Source organism: Lithobates pipiens, unplaced genomic scaffold (genome assembly GCF_037356315.1).
Source record: "Lithobates pipiens isolate NorthernLeopardFrog02 unplaced genomic scaffold, aLitPip1_a1.2 Scaffold_13, whole genome shotgun sequence".
NCBI classification, from domain to species: Eukaryota; Metazoa; Chordata; class Amphibia; order Anura; family Ranidae; genus Lithobates; species Lithobates pipiens.
The window spans coordinates 329,777,655-329,797,819 of record NW_027507718.1 but is presented as its reverse complement, the minus strand read 5'-3'; positions in this window follow the sequence as shown (position 1 = coordinate 329,797,819).

The following is a 20,165-nucleotide window of genomic DNA, read 5'->3' as shown; positions in this document are numbered from 1 at the left end:
GACCTATGACTTCTTGTATGTGGACGTGGGGCAAAATGGACGGATGTCGGATGGTGGAGTGTTCGCACGGACGGAGTTCTACTGGCGTCTCCAGAGTGGCAGTCTGGGCTTGCCACCCCCAGAAGAGAATCAGGAAGGACCCCCGTTCGTTTTCGTCGTGGATGAGGCGTTTGCCCTGGCAAACCATCTGATGCAGCCTTTCCCGATGAGGACCCTCACCCCGGACCAGAGTATTTTTCATTTCCGCCTGTCCAGAGCCCAAAGAATGGTGGAGAACACTTTTGATATACTGGCCAGCCGGTTCCGCCTTTTTTTAACGCCTATCCATATGGCGGAATACAAACTAAATCACATTGCGCTGGCGTGCTGTGTTATTCACAATTTCCTAAAAAGACATTCTGCAAACTATGCAGTCTCAGTTGTCCAAGAAGCAGACTTGCTTGAAAATGAGAACCTCACGGGCCTTGAAGCTGCTTGTCCTGGCTTGCCCCCCCAAAGCGCCCGTGAGGTTAGAAACCAATACATAGAATACTTTGTGGGTAGGGGGGCCATTGATATGCCAGACAATGTCTGAGCGGCATTTTAGGAATACATTTTTCTTTGAAACTCCAATATTTGTTTTCATTTACTGCTTGGCTTGGTTTTACATGTCTCCTAGGTAAATTTATGTTTTTTCTTGTTGTGCCTTTTTCTACAACAGTGCAAACCCAAGTTCTGAGCGAGATGAGGGGACAGTCTCTTCTTCAGATAAGCTTATTATGTTGTGGGTCTGCTACACACACACCTTGTTTTTGTTAACTAATGTATGTAGTGCATTACTGACCAAAATCTTGCTCATTTTCAGCACCATGGCAGGAAAATGGCATGACTGTGAAAATTAACACATCACTGTGGGTGTTATTTACTAAAGGCACATCCACTATGCACTACAAGTGCACTGCAAAAGTGCACCTGAAACTGCACTTGGAGTGCAAAGTGGAGTTACCTTTAGTAAATAACACCCATTGTCACCGAAAACAACAATTTTACTCCAAATGCTGCTTTTGCGCAATGAAAAAGGAAGCCACACATTGTTGATAATTTAACTTTTTAATCAAAGCACATTTACATGTGCGTTTAGAAAAGGGTTTTACAGCAAACCAACATATTGGGTGTATCAAAAACATTATTTCAGGTTATTTTTTTGGTGTTTTTGTTTAAACAGGCATGTATCAAAGCGTAACATACAGAACACAGGAACTTACAAATTTCAACTTTGAAAAGTGAAGACAATATCAGACATGAGTATGTACAAACTGGGCTGATATTGCCTTCATCACATGGGGTGTCACCCCTGGAAAATCCAAATTTGGAAGATGCACACAGTGTGTCAACATGTGCTATCTCCCATCATGGAGGATCAATGTACATGTTTTGGGGCTGCAACCCCTTCATCTCAGCCACTTTCCACAAAACACGTACATTGATCCCCCATGATGGGAGATAGCACATGTTGACACATTGTGTTCATCTTCCAAATTTAGATTTTTAGAAAATACAAAAGTTGTGGTTTAAAAGGCAAAAAATAAAACCCTAGCTAGTTTGGGCTGTTTTACACTCTCCCCAAAACATCAATGATGTTCTTCATTTTATTTTTAACATCATTGATGTTTTGCTCTATATTTTCTAAATCACGATTGCACCCCATTATCTCCCCAATCAGGATCTGGGCACTTTCACTGGTAAAATGGGATTCTTCTTCCACATCACCTACAAAACAAAGCAAAAAAACACACCATGTATTATAAATATGGTGACATACATTGATGAGCTTACTGGAAGCTGTGTTCCCCCGACACTCACCTGTTGTGTTGACAATTTGTCCAACTTCAACGATCTCTCTTTCCTCCTCCTCCTCTTCTGCTTCTGGTTTTGGAATTTTGCCTTCTTTGGGAGGGGTGTGCTCTCTGGTGTCCTCATACTTACCGAGTCTTCTCTCCCCTATGAGAATGTAAAAAAAGGAATAATTAGCACACAGAGGGCAGAAATAGGAATATGAATCATTGCTTGGAAGTGTTGTGCAAGTTTGGCCGAGTTCAAAGGTGAGAACATTATTCTGGACACTTTGTTAAGCTGGAATACTTACCTGCAGAACGATGTTTCTTACGAACGAATGAAACCATGAACTTGAAACTTTTAAAATGCACAGCATAAAATCAAAGCACGTGGAGCAGTATGCAAGCAAGAATAATCATATGAACACACGACAACTACTTACTTTTTTGAAGAACACGCTTGATCCTTCTGTACTGATCGTGCTCCCTCAGTTTCAGGTCTGACCAGCGTTTTGTCAGTTGATCCATGGATCGGTGTACCCCAAAATTCTTCTGAAGACTCTTCACAACTTTAGTCATGATCTTAGCCTTTCTGATATTTGGGTTTGGGTAAGGTCCATACTTCCCATCATAGTCGGTCCTGTTCAATATGTCCACCATCTCCAACATCTCTACAAAAGACATATTTGAGGCCTTAAATCTTATCTTCCTGGATCGGGATGTCTCAGGCTCCAGGCTTTCCTCGCCCTCCTCCTCGTTAGTGGAACTCTGATTGCGCACCTGCATTCTCTCCGCCATGTGCTCTCCCCACTGCGCCGAAAGCGAAGGGGCGGGGAATAGTCTAGAAAGAAAGTCAGGGGCGGGCAGAAGTTTCACGCATGTGCACTGCATATAAAACGCAACACGCGTGTGTCGTCCGTATGCTCTGTGAACAGAGGGAGAAGCTGACGCGACGATGCGTCCATGCAATCTGGTGCTTCAGCATATGACGATTATGTCCCCAGGCTGTGGTATTATAACATGATGCAGTTTCTGTCAGACCAGGCTGAGGCCAGAGAATCACTCTCTACTCTTACTTCCACGCGTCCTATGCTACATTCCACACCCGCTGAGTCTTCCGACGCCCAACCTGGGCCTTCCACTCAGGAAGAACTGGAGGAGCCCAGCATGAGCCAGGTATAGTATTGTTGTACATATTTTGGGAGTATAAATGAATGATGTTAACTTGATTTATGCTCACTAATTGCTGATTTTAGAAAGTGTTTCAAATATCAATAGACAGTAGTGGCCAAAACCTTTGGGACAAGAAAGAAAAATGCTGGGCTCAGATTGATAGTCTTTTGTATTGCTTAACAATTTGCAACAGTCTTGATGTGAAAATTGTGTGTATTTGATGAACCAAAAACTAAAACTATGTCCCTTTTTCATACACAGGAAGACATCAGCCAGGAGGAGGGTGTGGAATGCAGCATCCAGGAGGAGGCTGTGGAAAGTGGCAGCCAAGAGGAGGCAGGGGTAAGCGGCAGCAAGGCGGTGGGCGGGCAAAGGAGCCTGATAGAATGCCAGGTCCCTCCCCTCCGCCTTCCACGCAAAAGAGCGAGAAAGGGGGGTAATGTGGAGGAGTCGGCTCTGAGGCTGATCGGGGAGGCTTCAGCGGCTCTCCAAGACAAACCCACCTATCAAGAAGCCTTTGCCGCCTTGGCTGCATGCAAACTGGAAAAAATGGAGGAGGGGCAATAGCTCTTGTGTGAGGAGATAATTATACACACCCTCAACAAGGGTCTGTTGGGCCAAATGACACAAACAACACACTTGTGTGTTTTGGCCCATGCCCCCCTCCTCCTTCTCCTTCTGACACACCTCCAGCACCACAGCCACAGCCTGGAAGGAAGCGTGGAAGGAAGAGCAGAGTGTGATGGCCTGGGTTCAGTCTGGTCTGACAGAAGATGCAGCCTCTTGTAGTACCACAGCCTGGGAACATAGATGTCATCTGCTGCTGTTCTGGGTTTCTTGGACTTCAGGACCAGACTTCTCTCCCTCAGATATGTACTCCTCAGGCCACCAAGTTTTGCGTTTAAATAGTTGATGTGTGCCCTGGGGGCCAAAGGCTTCGCTCATCTCCGCTCAGTTTCTCCATCGCTGCCTCCTTCTTTATCTGTTACTGACACCTAAATAAAGGTTTTTTTTGTTTGAAGAAATACTTGCGTATGTGTTTTACTTCCAAAAGAACAGTTTATTTGTGAGCAGGCAGGTACATTTCAAAAATACAAAGTGACATGAATAACAAGGGGTACCAACACTAAACAACCTCCTGTAGAGTAAAAAAGAAAATATAAAAAAGATAATAATGTTGTTGTGGTAAGTTGACACACAAAACACACCCCAAAAAATGGAAAGATGAGCAAACTGTCAAAAAAGGAGATGTTTATGAAAAAAAAAAAACATAAAATTCACCCAAAAAACAATAAAAAAAATTGTGTAGATGTGACGATTTCTAAAATTGTATTGCTGAAATGAGTAAAAAAGAGTCAGGAAATATGTTCGGGAGAAGTGTGTGTGACTATGAGCATCAAAAGAAGTTCCTTTGCGGCATTGTAAATAACAAGAGAATGCGCTTCATGAAAGAATTTTTAACATTGCAACGTGACGAATGTGCTATTTTGATTACGAGCAGTAGTTTTACCTGAGCGAGCGCTTCCGTGTCCGAATTTGATTGTGAGCATGTGTGGCACCTTGTCCGCCGGAGTAGGATGCACATGTTCAGAGTATGTCCTATCAGAGCATTTTGTCGGAAAATTTTACCAGCAAGTTGGAAAAGTTTGTCCGTCGGATATTCCGACGGAAACAGTCCAATGCAGACCACACACAGTCGGAATATCCGACAAAATGCTCCGATCGGAAACATTCCGTCAGAACCTCCGACCGTGTGTACAAGGGCTTACAGATGAGATCTAGGGTCAGATCTCATATTTACACTAAAATGCAATAAAAAAAGAAAGAAATTGTCATTTAAAAAAATGATATAAAAAAATGGCCCTGCAATGTCATGGAGACGGGTGGGGGTCATCTTCCCCTCACTCGTCTCCATGCCCAACCACAGAGAAGACCGAATCGCCTCTGCCGCTGCCGACGGCTCCTGTAAACGGCGGAGGGCACCGGAGCGTGGCGGGAGGGGGGGCCTCTCCAGCCGCCGATAAAAGCAATCTTGCAGCAAATCCACCGCCGGCCGAACACAAGGATACCGGGGTTATGGCAGCTGCTACAATAGCAACAATATTCGTCCTCAAAGTAAGGATGCACTCTAGGTGGTTTGGAAATGGTTAAGGTTATTAACCTTTCAGTATCATCTCCCCCAGCACCTCCCCCTTCCAACACTTATCTGACTCCTCTTTCAAACCATCACTGCTGCTCTCTCTCTCTCCTCACAGTCGCATGGGCAGCTGCAGGAGCCATTGGCTCCTGCTGCTGTCAACCAAATCCTCTGAGGAGGGAGCAGGGATATGTGTCTATGCACACACAGAGTCCAGCTCAGGAGCGAGCCTGTATGTCTGCCCCCATAGCAAGCGCTTAGGGTCTTCAACATTTAGGCCTAATGCACACAATGCCTAAAAAACATTGCTTATACAAGGCTATCAGCATTTTTAATGCCTGTAAAAGCATCTCTATGTTAGTATATGTGGCCATGCACACTTTGGCATTTACAGGAGTATTTGAAGAGGAGAGTTTACAGGCAGAAAAAAATCCACCAAAGGCGTGTTCTGAGAGGAGTTTAAACGCAATAAATGTGCATAAACACATATGTATATACATGCAGTAAATGTATTTCAATGGCCACCATAAATGAATATTCTGGCCAGTAGAATACATTTATGCTCAAGCGTCATACACGTGTACATATTGTAAAATTGAGAGATGTTTTTTCTGACAAATTTTGTCAAAAAAATTCTGCTTATTCATAAACCCGTGTGCTTGAGGCCTCAAAATGTATCACCATATTTGTTCCTTTTGTCTAGAATGTATATAAGATTTGTAACGTTGTTTGGAAATCAATGGAAAGTACCCATGTAAAATTAGACTTTATAAAGAAGCCCTTTGTTGTGTGCATTATTTCTTAGTTTTATTTCTCTCATCTTCTGATATCACAAATAGTTCCATCCTCTTAGCTCTTGTACACACGGTTGGAGAATCCGTCGGAATGTGTCTTATCGGACCGTGCTGTCGGATAATCCGACTGTGTGTGGTATGCATCGGACTGATTCCGTCGGAATATCCGTTGGACCCAATTTTCCAACTTGTTGGAAATATTTTCCGACCAACTGGTTCGATTGGACATACTCCGATCATGTGTAGAGAATTTTGATCGGACCAAGTGCCACGCATGCTCAGATCAAATTCCTACATCAAAGCTATTGGCTACTAGCCTAAACGTAGTACCATCGTAACGAAATTACGTCATCACGTTCTGAATGATCGGATTTTTCGACAACTTAGTCCGACCGTGTGTATGCAACAGTTTCGGACAAGATCCGACGGGCAAAATCCGACGGACAAAATCAGATGGATTTGGTTGTCGAATTCTTCGACCGTGTGTACAGAGGCTAAGTGGTGTCTAAACATCTTTGGATTGGAATGCTAGTTTCATCTTTTTTATAGTTATTTGTGTACTCTCATTTTAAATTGTATGTTTACATTTTTTTGCTGCTTTTGTTTTTTTTTTCTGTAAAAATGTTTAATATTAAGACTATTGAGGGATCATTTTATAGAGAGCAGAATAAAACAAAGCATCCATTTTTAGTGGAGTGTTAACTGTCTGGGTCCCCATTGGGGAGGTTCCCCTCACTTCCTGTGGTGTCAGCAGGAAAGGAAGTGAGCAGAATCTCTAAAGCAGCTACCCAGACAGGAATAAAACAGGATTTCTGTACTCACCATAAAATCCTTCTCTTGAAGTTTATTGTGGGACACGGGATCAGTAGAATCTGAGAATAGTGGGCTATACTGCTGCCTTTATGAAGAACTGAACAACGAAAAAACAAAAACAAAAAAAAAGCAGCCATCAGTCAGCCAGGTATAACCCCCCCCACTTCAATTGTTTTTAAAAGCAGTAGGAGTAGACCATGAACCTAGAGGGGTGGATCTGTGTCCCTTGATTGCTTTCTAGAAACTGCATTTTGATGGGAAAATATGAAACCTTATTCATAAAGCTAAACCCCGGGGAAGAAGAACAATTTTGATCCATTTGCTGCTTAAAATGGATTTTCTCTACTGAAACCTGTCCCATGTTTGGCTGCTGCTCATCCGCACCTCCATTTCTCCCTGTGTTTCCACATACAGCATCTGATCTGTAATGCATAGAATTGAATGAAATATCACATGTAGCATTCTAATAAAGTTTAAAAGCAAAAATAAACAGTGCTCTGAGCTTTAAAGGCATAAGGCACCGCCAGCCAGATGTGACACTTCCTATATAGTAAAACGTGGCATTTATCTATGCAGGAATGTCAGTCCTGGCTGGAAGGAGATTGTCGGGTTTGGAATCATGTGTCCGGTCTGAAACCCGGACACATTATTCACACTGGACTATGACTTCCCAGCAGGGTTGCCGGCTGAAGTGTCTGTTACACTCTCTCTCACACTGCCCAGCACTAACACCCCCCCACATACAGATGGGAGAGGAGAGAGGGATCGAATTGCACCGCTTCCTCCCGCCCCTACCCCTCTGTGTCGGCCCACACTCCAGTCCCTGGCACTGTGCCTCAAGAAAGGAAAGTGGCGGCCGCAAACTTGAAGTCCAGCAGCCACAGATACAGATGTAATGGGGGACACTGTGGACTCTGATGTAAAGGGGGACTCTTGTGATTAACTTCATATGATTAGAAATGTTATTTAATCACAAAGTATATCTATAGCTTATAGGGGTGCAATGGATCAAAAAACTCACGGATCGGATCGTTCTTCGGATCAGAGTCACGGATCAGATCATTTTTTGGATCAGCAAATAATAATTTAATTTGCAAAAACATGTAAAAATTCCACCACCATATAGTCCCCACTGTAATATCCACAATCTCCCCCACTGTAATATTGTCTGAGTATGGCTGCATACGGCTGAGCATGGCTGAGTATGGCTGGGTACGGCGGAGTATGGCTGAGTATGGTTGAGTATGGCTGGGTATTGCTAGAGTATTGGCATGGTATCGCAGAGTATTGCTGAATATTGGCAGGGTACCACAGAGTATTGGCAGGAAGGGTATTGCTGAGTATTGCTAGAGTATTGGCAGGGTATTGCAGAGTATTGGCAGGCAGGGTATTGCTGAGTATTGCTGAGTATTGGCAGGGTATTGCAGAGTATTGGCAGGCAGGGTATCACTGAGTATTGGCAGGCAGGGTATCGCACAGTATTGGCAGGCAGGGTATTGCTGAGTATTGCTAGAGTATTGGCAGGGTATTGCAAAGTATTGCTAGAGTATTGGCAGGGTATTGCAGGGTACTGCAGGGTATGGAGGGATGGCTGCTTCCCTCTCTGGATCTCTCCCCTCCACTGTACAGATTAGTACAGAGAGGGGAGAGAGGAACCGTGTCATGACATGACGCTGGTTTGTTTACAAGTGATCGCTACGTCGGAGCGATCACAGTGTAAACAGCCTGGGTGTAGAAAGATGGCCGCCGATTCGGAGCTAGGCCGAAGCCGCGGCCTTTCCTAAGGCCGAGACCGCGGAGCACTCCCTAATAGCTTATACTATAAAAAAATTGCTGTGCGCTGCTAAAGTGTTCGGGTTTGACTTGAAGAAAAGGTGGCAACCCTAGTGAGCTATGGTGCAGAAATCTGCAACATGTCTACGTTTTCCATCCCACACCACAGCTCATCCTCACCTCCATTTCTCCCTTTGTTTCCAAATACAGCATCTGATCTGCAATGCATAGAATTGAATGAAATATATATATATATATATATATATATATATATATATATATATATATATATATAGATATATATATATATATATATATATATATATATATATATATATATATATAGATATATATATAGATATATACATATATATATATATATATATATATATATATATATATATATATCATTTTTGTATTCATTGATTAGGTCCAGTCTTGTCTTTGCAGTATCCATAGCAACAGGCTGCACCTGGGGTTAGGCCTTGTGACCTGATGCCAGCTCTATCACTTCAGTCTGACTGCAGAGCTGGATGGTTATCGCATCGCTGTGTGAAGACAGAAGAAACCCGGACCGCTGACCAGGCTTACTTTCTTATAAATTTTACATTTCTTTTTTCATTGAATTTATTAAAATAGACGTGATATAGATATAAAAGTTTAGATTAAGGGTTTTTGGGGAGTTTGGGGGTGGGGGATTGCTGAATACAGCTGTGGGGGAAGGGGGGTAAATTACAGTTTGTATAAGGTTTTGGATTTGGATTTCTTTGATTTCTGATAAATAGTGATAATATATCTATCTGATAGTCTCCATTTGGACAGAGCATACACCTACATCCCCCCATTACAAACATTGATCTCCTGAACTGGACAGAAGGAAAGATAATGAAAAGAAAGGTGAACCATCTCTCATCAACCAGAGAGGAGGAGAGAACGGCAAAGAGAAGCAGAGAAGAACTCACCAATGGAGAACACCCCATCTTGCTGGCTCTTTTGCGGATCCCAGAAACCTCCCCCCAGGATATAGAGGCTTTCTACAACTTTACTGGTATGTCCTCACTTTTCCTTTATGATAGAAAACCTGTAATGAGAGAAATACATAGGCTGCCATTGCTGAACTCTGTAAATGTTAGTTGACTGTCATGATGATCCAATGATTTCTATACTTTTTAAGTCAATGACCAGAAGCAAGTAGACAGATCAGATCAGGCCTTACTGTATAATTACTGATGTCAGGGTCTTTCCAGCAGCGGCCAGTCCATTAGGGGTGACCAGTCCATTAGGGGCAGCCAGTCCATTAGGGGTGCCCGGCCCCTCCCCCTCTCTGCCCCCCATATGCAATGGATAGATTCATGCCTCACCAGGCGCATGGACTACAGCGGCCAGGTTTTTTTTTTAAGCACCTGATCAGAGCCATAAGCTCTAATAGGCTTCAAAATAGGGTAGGCTCGGGATGCTGAGGATGCATCCAGAGCCAACCCTGGTGTGTTGCAACAGCAAATGAATATTCGCTGTTGCAACACTGATCCTCCTCCCGCCAATATCGGGAAGTGGATCTGATACCCATAACTCGATTGGCTGAAAGGACAGGCGATCCTATTGGATGCCTAGTAGGAGAGGAGGAGATGCACAGCGGAAGCGAGGAGGAGAAGGGCTGCCCGGTCCCCACCGATGCCTGGATGCCGCAGCTCCATGGATGCCCAGTCCTTGCCACCGAAATGGTGTAAGTGTCGGTGGACTGACCGGTGGAAAGCAGGATGGTTTGAGTTGCCCTGGGGGGTTTTGGTTGTTTTCCACCCCCACCAAACAAAAATACACCAGCCGCCACTGGGTCTTGCAGTATATAATTGTTTACTTGGCTGTGTATGATATTTGAATTATTGATGCGCAGATGTGTTTTTTTTCCTTTTTCCTTATTTTAAACTACTACCTGAAAAGAAAAACTCCATGCTCCCATCCAACCAGTAGTGCTGAGCAATCCTCAATGATGAGGAGGGTGAATACAGGGCACTGTGGTGATGGCGGGTCCATAACACCCGGCACATACAGTGACCCTGAATTACTAAAGGAGTAAAGCTTGTTCACTGTTTAAAGTGAATTCTAACTCTGCTTAGTGAAAGTAGCAAAATTTCACTTTGCAAAGGATACCCAATCACACATAAGGAAAATGAAAAAGGAAATGATTGCTGATCGCACATTATTGTTAAGATTTGAAGGCAGCACAGCTTCGCCTTATTCACTGACATAAGTAAAAAATCCCTTGAAAAGTGAATATGGGCTACTTCTTTGTTTGGAAATTTCTTTTTATTACAGAATTTTAATTGAAGCATAAAACATAAGCTTTGGGGTATTCCCCGGCTAACAAGTACATGGAACATGTACCAAACTAACAATGCACAACTAGCTATTGCAGAGTTCAATACACCCTGCTCAGATCCACACCAGTAAGGATTAACTCAAAGGATTAATGCATAATATGGGCTACTTCTTAAAGTGGTTCTAAAGGCAGATGTTTTTTTTTTTTATCTTAATGCATTCTATGGAGTAAATTAAAAAAAACCTTCTGCAGGCAGCTCTACCCTCAGCCACCCCCCCCCCCCCCCCCTTATACTTACCTGAGCCTGATCTCGATCCAGCCTTGTGTATAGGAGCAGAGACTTTCTTCTAGGGGGACAGAAAAAAAATTGCTTGGCTTTACCAATCCAAACTATTCACCCCTGAAGTCACATGAAAAACAACACAATCTTTCTGCTGTTTGATGAACATTTTAACACATGCATCTCAGCTTATCCGTGGGTCAAAAATACATTTTTCTAAACAGCAGGAAAAGTGAGTGTAATGTTTTGTTCTACACCGGACCAGCGAATCCAGCTTTGTCCTGCAGCAATCTGCCCAAAGCCAGCGCATGCCAGGTCCTGCACCACCATCTTCTTTGCTCACATCATCTGGGAACCGGCTGTGCCTTCTGGGTCCAGACGGTAGCCCCTTGCCTATCTACACACAATGGTTGGATGGTATTGTCTTCATGGGAGAAGGAATTGACAAAATGAAAATGAAGTAGTGTTTAGTTGCAGAATGATTGTGATGGATCCCTGTAAGTGATGCAGACACTATGATGGGCATCAAGTAAAAACGTCTAATCATTGGCTCGTCTTTTCTGACACAGTCAAACAATCACCTTCCAAATATTTTGGTAGAATCTCAAGTGGTCACATTCGTATCTTTGCCAACTTCCCAACTTTTTGAGATGGGAAAGAGGAAAAAGGACATACGTCCTGTAATGAGTTGCATATATTATAAAAATAAAACAAAATGATTGGATAAACACACAAACGGTCTTTTCATCGTTATGTTTCCTTTGTCATTGTCTTTTTAAAATGAGAATGTGAGAATGAAAAGGTCTGTATGAAAGGTGTAAAGTAATGTATTATAATACTTGTGGCAGTTAAGTATTGCATTTATTTCACAGGTCTACAAATCTGTCCAAAAAAGAGGGGCACCTATGGAGGAAAGAAGGACAGATGGATTTGGTTCCAAAAGAGGGACAACTGGGAGGTAAAAAACACAAATCAAACTGGAATGGCCTGGAAAATGGAAACAATAATCGCCCAGAGGAAGAGTGACCACAACAAAGGAACAAACATATAAATATCTATATATAACAGAGTTAGAGGTATTGTGTGGGAAGAGGGTATCAGACACTGTGTATCTAAAGCCAAAACATTTTCTGTGTTTCAGATTGAGTAGGGATCATCTAGAACCCCTGTCATGGTTTTATTGCTGTCTGTATCACCGCTGGAGAGACTAGCTCACTCCTCCAGTGAACGAGCGGCCTGCGCCCGGTGCGCTCCACGATCGGCGAGTCTAGAAGACTCAGCTGAACACAGATCGGAGTGAGGGGTCGATCCCGACACCTTACCATGTAATCAGCTGTCAGCCAATGACAACCGATGATGTGATATAAACAGAGCCGGTAATCAGCTATTTTTTCTTCTCACACTTGATCGCCGACGGTTGTGAGATGGACATCCCTCCCGATCGTGGAGAGCCTCTGCAGAGCCTTCTGTGTCCACTTGTGCCACCTGCCAGTGCACAACAGTACCGCCTACCAGTGCCCACCAGTGCCACCTGCCAGTGCCCACAGTGTCAATTATCAGTGCCACCTATAAATGTCACCAATCAGTGACAATACCAGTGCTGCCTATCAATACCACCTACCAGTGTCCATCAGTGCCACCTGCCAGTGCCCATCAGTGCCACCTACCAGTGTCCATCAGTGCCACCTACCAGTGTCCATCAATGCCACCTATCAGTGCCCACCAGTGACATCTATCAGTGCTCATCGGTGTCATCCTCAGTGCCACTCAGCAGTGACACCCATCAGTGCCACCCATGAGGGACCATCATTGCTGTCTTATCAGTGCCTATCAGTGCCTCTCAGTGTCGCCTTATCTGTGCCCATCAGTGCACCCCATTAGTGCCTGTCAGTGCAGCCTCATTGGTGAATATCAATGAAGGAGAAATATTACCCATTTGCAAAATTTTATAACGAACTATGAACCATGTTTTTTTTTGTTTGTTTTTTCATTTCTGTCTTTTTTTGTATGCTTAGCAAAAATAGTGGTGATTCAATATTTGCAAAAGAAAGCTTAATTTATGTGAAAAAAATGATAAAAATGTAATTTAAATACAGTGTAGCATGACCACGCAATTGTCATTCAAAGTGTAAGCAAATGGTTAAGCATGGTATGAGCAACCAAAACAAATGAAAGATTCATGAAGTATATTACTGCCAACTCACTCAGTTAGTGCCCATAGTGCCATCCATCAGTGCCCACAGTGCCACCTATCAGTGCCCACAATCTGCCTCAACAACAGTGGTGCACCTCATATGCCACATATCCGTGCCCATCAGTGTCATCTACCAGTGCCTAGCAGTGCCGCCCATCAGTGCCCAGCACTGCCACCTATCAGAGCCACCTATCAGTGCCACCTATCAGTGCCCATCAGTCCCATCTATCAGTGGTACCTATCCGTGTCCATCCGTGCCACCCATCCGTGCCACCCATCTGTGCCACCCATCTGTGCCACCCATCCATGCCATCTTATCTGTGCCCATCTTTGCCCATCAGTGCCACCTTATCTGTGCCCATCAGTGCTGCCTTATCTGTGCCTATCAGTACCGCCTTATCTGTGCCTATCGGTGCCACCTTAAACGTGCCCACCAGTGCAGCCTATCAGTGCCCACCAGTGCAGCCTATCAGTGCCCACCAGTGCCGCCTCATCAGAGCATTTCAATAAAGGAGAAAAATGACCTGTTTGAAAAATTGTATAACAAACTATTAAACATGATTTTTTTTTTTTTGCATCTTTTTTTGTTTGTTTAGCAAAAAATAAAACTCCCAGCTTAAATACCACCAAAAGAAAGCTCTATTTGTGGGAAAAAAATTATAAAAATTTAATTTGGGTACAGTGTTGTATGGCCGCGTAATTGTCATTCAAAGTGCATCAGCGCTGAAAGCTAAACATTGGTCTCGGCAGGAGGGGGGTTTAAGTGCCCAGTAAGCAAGTGGTTAAACAAATTAATGAAAAAAATGTCAATACTATGGTGTTAAAGGAAGATGCCTAGAAGGGACTCAAGTGGCACATCAAAAAATTTAATAATTGAATAAATAGGTAAAAAATGTACTTTATTATTGTATACATTTCTGATTAGTGCCACAAATTACAAAAAAGGAACATACGAATATACCAATACCCCTCTAGCACCAGTAAAAACAGACAACTTTGTCTTGAGCAACACTATATACAGAACGTCAAACTGATCATTAATGGAGACACAGTATATATACTTAATATATTAAGTATATAATATATATAATAATATATATTGTGATATATATTGTGTTCTGGGTCCATGCATGCCAAGGTGGTAAAAGCAATAATCATAGGCTATTTTTTCATGCTAAAGTGGTTGTAAAGGCAACATTTTTTTGAACATTAAAGTGGTTGTAAAGTCAGAAGGTTTTTTTATCTTAATGCATTCTATGCATTAAGATAAAAAAAAAACTATGTTTTCAGCAGCCCCCCTCAGCCCCCCTAATACTTCCCTGAGCCCATCTCAATCCAGCGATGTTGCAGGAGAGTCTCGGCAGACTCTCCCTCCACATTGGCTGAGACAGCAGCACAGAGCTTTTGGCTACCACTGCTGTCAGTGAGCCAATGAGGAGAGAGAGGGGGCGGGACCGAACCGTGGCCTGTAACTGAAAAAAAATTGTTTTTCAGGTATAAAACACTATTTGTTCTGACCATTTTCCCCTAAGCACTTACCTGACTTTTGTCACCACTTACCACTCCAGTTCTGTCCAGATTGCAGCACTGCTCTTTTCACTTCCTAGTCTCACAGGAGACACTGAGAGCAGTGGGAGTCCTAGCCTCCTGCTGCTGTCAGTTAAACTCCAATGGGAAGGGAGTGGGGCAGGACTTAACAGTGCTGTATGTGTCTATGGATGCATACAGCCTGGCTCAGGAGCACACCTCCATGGGTGACCCCATAGCGCATGGCTTTCTAAGGGGGCACTCGGAGGAGGAAAGAGAGGACAGCGTCAGTGGGGGACTGCCAAAGAGGACTGCTATGTGAAATATTGTAGCACAAAGCAGATAAAAAAAACATCTTTTTTTACTTTAATTATAAAAAAAAGCCTTTAATAGCGCCTTAACTTTAAACCAATGACCTGTAGGGGCCTTTGAAATGTCACCTATGGAAAATTCAGGGTACTGAAGTTTTTTGTTGTTTGGAAATTTTAATGCTTGACATGTTGGGTCTTATATTGTGTGCAGCAAAGTTAACATTATTGTATTTTCACTTGAAGGCATTAAATCAACCAACCAAGAGATTTCAAAGCCATTTCCACCTGAGAGGAAGGAGGAGATCCTTAGGCTGAAGCTCTGTGCACAGATGGACCGAGCATGTGATTCTTTATGCCTCAGATCAGGAGGGCCAAGATTTTTTCATCGAAGGCAAGAGGAACACCGAATTGCCGAGGAGTTTGGCTACGTGCCCAGGTAAAAACACACATGGACAAACATACATTGACTGGCATGCACTGACCTACACTAACAGAGGACATCCAGATGTACATAAACTGACTGGCACATGCTTTAGAGAGATGCACACAGACACACAACCAAATTAGGAGAGAGTAGATCACACACACAGATTATAGGATGAGGCCTACTACAAACATGCATCCAACATTAGAAAAATGATGACTAGCATCCAGTAGGGCAGCTTAGTGTAGTTTAGTGTAGGTCCTGCCCTAGAAGAGTCTACCTTGTCGTGGTGGGCAGGCTTGGAATCTCTTGGTCAAAAGTGTATCAGTGAATGGAAGAGAGGATCACTAGATCTTCACTTTTGCCCAATTGATTTCACCAAAGGACTCTTGGATTAATCAGAGTACATGAAATTAGTTGTATAAGGAATGGATGTTTATAGGTCCATGATTATTCTTTCATAAACTCACAATAAAAGTTGGTATCTTTTCATCTGAATTGCTTCCTCTTTTGTGTAACCATTTCATGACCAGGGGTCATTAACACTTGAATGCAGAGGCCACATTTAGCAGTTTTAGCTCCAGTATGCAATAGTTATCCTGTGAAAGGCAATATACAAAGATAACTGAAATTGCAAATAAGTAGGCAACCCGTCAGAGGTAAAATAACAGCCCTACAGTTTTTCTTCCACTTCTGATGTGTGTTTAGGGATGTATACAAGGTATTGATGTATTTACATGTGTCTTAACCATATATGTACAGTATGTGTGTACTAAGAGAAGTGACAAGACCCTCTTTATGGAGACATCAGGGGTCTATTAGCATCACCCAAAGAACAAAATGTAGTTTTGAATCTTGTAATGAAATATTCCTTTAAACTAGGAAAAGATATGACGTTCTCAGAAAATGTTATATCCCTACACATTCCCTTCACAAAGTATCTAGGGATAGTAAGGGATGGTTCCCTTTTATCCAGGGCTAGAGAATTTGCTCTATTCAGAAGAAATGTTTTTCTGCCCTCCACAATCTATACTATAGTATTGGCCTTTCTCTAGTCTCCAATACAATTGTCAAATCCTCTATTTTAAAATATCACGCTTTTTAACCACTACAATACAGGGCACTTTCGCCCCCTTCCTTCCCAGCCTAATTTTCAGCTTTCATCGCTCTCGCAATTGCGCGGTCATGCTACACTGTACCCAAATGAAATTTTTAGCATTTTGTTCGCACATATAGAAAAAAAGCGGAAATTTAGAAAAAAAACAATATTTTCTTTTTTCTATTTTAAAAGAAATCCAATAAAATCTAATTTTGTCATAAATTTAAGCCAAAATGTATTCTGCTACATGTTTTTGGTAAAAAAAAAATTTGTTGATCATGTACATATGTGTGCAGATAATCATTGGGACATGTGATTTTAGTGGGACATGTGTTTTTTTTTATTTGGGGACATGTCTTTTTATTATTTGGGGACATGTGTGGTGACATGTGTATTTTGGAGTCATGTGTGGTGACATGTGTATTTTGGGGACATGTGTGTTTACACTGTAGGTTTACACTAGACTTGCGATCAGTGAGTAAAAAGCTGTAAAAACAGCTCATACTCACTGATCACCAGCCGGCTGCAGCGTGAAATACCACCTCCAAATACACAGAATCAAACTGTACAATCTGGTAATTCTCGGTTTCGCTCTCCGGGTGGGGGGACCAGAAATTATAATCAAAATAGAGGGACCAAACGTGCACCCCCTCCCAGTTATGGCAATGGAGGGAGAGGTAGAGGCGGTCAACGCCAGGGTGTGGTTATCCGTGCGGCGGACAAGGGAGGGGGTATAGTTATTTTAAATAAGGATGACTATATATGTGAGATGCGTCGCATCCTTGGAGATGAGGCCACCTACATTACTTTACCCTCCAATCCGAATATTCAATATAAAAGATCCCTTGAATATCCGGTCACAGATGGATTTGATAGGGGGATTCTGAACAAGAAGGAGAAAGCCTTTATTGTTCCGAGGACTCCTAGAATTCCCATAATCTACTACTTACCCAAAGTACATAAAAGTCTTACCTGCCCCCCGGGACGTCCCATTGTTAGTGGGATTGATTCTATTACTTCCCGGGTGGGCAGGTATATAGACTTTTTCTTACAACCTCTAGTACGTAGAATGCCATCATTTATCAAGGATACGAGACACGTAATCAATCTTCTTGAGAAACACCACCCTAAACAAGGGACCCTCCTGGTAACTGCAGACGTGTCCTCACTATACACTAGCATACCCCATCATTTAGGCTTGAAGTCCGTCGCAGATGCTTTGGAGCGTTTTTCTGATCTTCCCCCAGAACAAATTGAGTTTATTATGGGGCTTTTAGATTATGCAGCCACACATATTTTTTTTTGGTTTGGGGGTGAATTCTATTGCCAAATTAAGGGGGTAGCCATGGGGGCTAAGTATGGCAAAATGGGAGCCTGTAAGGTTTGAGAAAAAGTGTGGACGATTAGTAGGTGGATCAAGAGTATTAGGGGCCACCCTGTCCTTCAAAGATGTTACACCCCTATATACTACTTGTGGCCTGTCGGGCAGAATGGTTCCCAATATTAAATCGTTCTTTAATATGTGCCAATGTTTCTTAAGTATATGTTTGATTTTAGTGTGCTGACACAAATAGTTGGTAATGAAGGGACGGCGAAAGGAATTGTTTGCATGGCCTTCTGCACGCTCCTTCAGTAACACGGTTCTCTCAATATGGCCCACCTCTTCTACCAAAAGAGCCAAGGAATCTGATGGATACCCCTTGTCAATGAATCTCTGAGTCAAAACTTGGGCTTGTTCAACAAAAACATCATGTTGGGTACAATTGCGTCTCAATCTTAAAAATTGACTCCTGGGTACTGATCTTAACCAAGCCGGGTGATGTCAACTGGAAGTGAGTATAAAGGAGTTTCTATCTGTGGTTTTGAAGAAAGTGGATGTGACAAAACGTTCCCCACTAATGGAAATGGTAAGATCTAAAAAATTAATTTTAACCGAGCTAACTTCATGGGTAAGATGTATACCCCTGGAGTTATAATTTAACTCACTCATAAATGAGGAAAGATCTGATTCACTCCCATCCCATAGGAGGAGGATGTCATCTATATACCTAGCCCAAAAGGTCAACTGCAGCCTATAATGGGCATAGACGACATCCTCCTCCCATTTTGCCATAAAAAGGTTAGCCAAACTGGGGGCATACTTAGCCCCCATGGCTACCCCCTTAATTTGGCAATAGAATTCACCTCCAAACCAAAAAAAATATGTGTGGCTGCATAATCTAAAAGCCCCATAATAAACTCAATTTGTTCTGGGGGAAGATCAGAAAAACGCTCCAAAGCATCTGCGACAGCCTTCAAGCCTAAATGTTGGGGTATGCTAGTGTATAGTGAGGACACGTCTGCAGTTACCAGGAGGGTCCCTTGTTTAGGGTGGTGTTTCTCAAGAAGATTGGTTACGTGTCTCGTATCCTTGATAAATGATGGCATTCTACGTACTAGAGGTTGTAAGAAAAAGTCTATATACAGTGGTGTGAAAAAGTGTTTGCCCCCTTCCTCATTTCCTGTTCCTTTGCATGTTTGTCACACTTAAGTGTTTCGGAACATCAAACCAATTTAAACAATAGTCAAGGACAGCACAAGTAAACACAAAATGCAATTTGTAAATGAAGGTGTTTATTATTAAAGGTGAAAAAAAATCCAAACCATCATGGCCCTGTGTGAAAAAGTGATTGCCCCCTAAACCTAATAACTGGTTGGGCCACCCTTAGCAGCAACAACTGCAACCAAGCGTTTGCGATAACGTGCAATGAGGCTTTTACAGCGTCCTGGTGGAATGTTGGCCCACTCATCTTTGCAGAATTGTCCTAATTCAGTTACATGAGGGTTTTCGAGCATGAACGGCCTTTTTAAGGTCATACCACAACATCTCAATAGGATTCAGGTCAGGACTTTGGCTAGGCCACTCCAAAGTCTTCATTTTGTTTTTCTTCAGCCATTCGGTGGTGGACTTGCTGGTGTGTTTAGGATCATTGTCCTGCTGCAGAACCCAAGTTCGTTTCAGCTTGAGTACACGAACAGATGGTCGGACATTCTCCTTCAGGATCTCTTGGTAGACAGCAGAATTCATAGTTCCTTTTATCACGGCAAGTCTTCCAGGTCCTGAAGCAGCAAAACAGCCCCAGACCATCACACTACCACCACCATATTTTACTGTTGGTATAATGTTCTTTTTATGAAATGCAGTGTTCCTTCTACACCAGATATACTTGGACACACACCTTCCAAAGGGTTCCACTTTTGTCTCATCGGTCCACAGAATGTTGTCCCAAAAGTCTTGGGGATCATCAAGATGTGTTGTGGAGAAATTGAGACGAGCTTTGATGTTCTTTTTGCTCAGCAGTTGTTTTCTCCTTGGAACTCTGCCATGCAGGCCATTTTTGCCCAGTCTTTTCCTGATGGTGGAGGCATGAACGCTGACCTTAACTGAGGCAAGTGAGGCCTGCAGTTCCTTGGACGTTGTTGTGGTGTCTTTTGTGACCTCTTGGATGAGTCGTCGCTGCGCTCTTGGG